Consider the following 936-nt stretch of genomic DNA (forward strand, 5'->3'; position numbering starts at 1 on the left):
TTTGCCGAAATATAAGGGTCTAGCAACGGAGGAACCTTATTTTCATTTGGAGGCCTATGACTCAATTTGTAACACTCTTGGGAGTCAAGGTTTTTCGGCCGATGATGTGAAGTTGGTCTTGTTTCAATTCTCTTTGGAAGATAAGGCAAAGAAGTGGTTCTACATTTTGCCTTCGGCATCTATTTATACTTGGGCGGAAATGCAACAAATTTTCCTAGACGAGTTTTATACCGCCCAAAAGACCAACGATGCTAGGAAGGGGTTGAGGAGTTTCCAACAACAACAAGGCGAAATGTTCCATGAAGCCTTCGAGCGCTTTAATATGATGATCAAAAATTGTCCTCATCATGGGATTGAACTTTGGGAGTTGATGAATGCCTTCCACGAGAGGTTAAGTGCCGAAGATGCTCGTGATTTGATGTCCGTTACAAATGGGTCATTTGGCATGAATTACGTGAATGACGATTGGGAGTTCTTGGAACAAATGGCCATTACTTCAAAGAGGAAAGCTCAAGCATCAAGGAGAGCACGACCGGCCGTTACCCGAACACAAATGTATGCGGTCGATGATGGTAATGTTCAAACCTCTAACCAAATTTATGATGTTTGTGCTATTTGCAATGAAATAGGTCATGCGACTGAAAATTGCCAAGGAATGGTGGAAGGGCAATATGAAGAAGTTCATGTGGTACAAGGTCAAGGAGGGGGTGGTAGGAACTACAACATGAATTCCAACACTTACCACCCCGGGTTGAGGAACCACCCAAATTTCCTATATGGGAACCCTTCAAATCAAGCTAACCCGAATGTAACAACTGTCAGTAAAACCCATAATTAGGATAATAATTATCCAATAAGAAAACCCTAATTAAGACACTCAAGTAATTTGGCATAAACCCTGAAATTTCCGGAATAATCGGAATCAGGATCAGGGCC

At 42.0% G+C, this 936-nt stretch overlaps 1 non-coding gene across 1 annotated transcript; it reads right to left on the reverse strand.

The window, feature by feature from the left end:
* Window positions 1-248: 248 nt before the first annotated feature.
* Window positions 249-354, reverse strand: LOC118480708. The gene has a single exon (XR_004863686.1). It is a non-coding gene; the product is annotated as a small nucleolar RNA R71 (small nucleolar RNA).
* Window positions 355-936: the final 582 nt, after the last annotated feature.

This window comes from Helianthus annuus, chromosome 7 (genome assembly GCF_002127325.2).
Source record: "Helianthus annuus cultivar XRQ/B chromosome 7, HanXRQr2.0-SUNRISE, whole genome shotgun sequence".
NCBI classification, from domain to species: domain Eukaryota; kingdom Viridiplantae; phylum Streptophyta; class Magnoliopsida; order Asterales; family Asteraceae; genus Helianthus; species Helianthus annuus.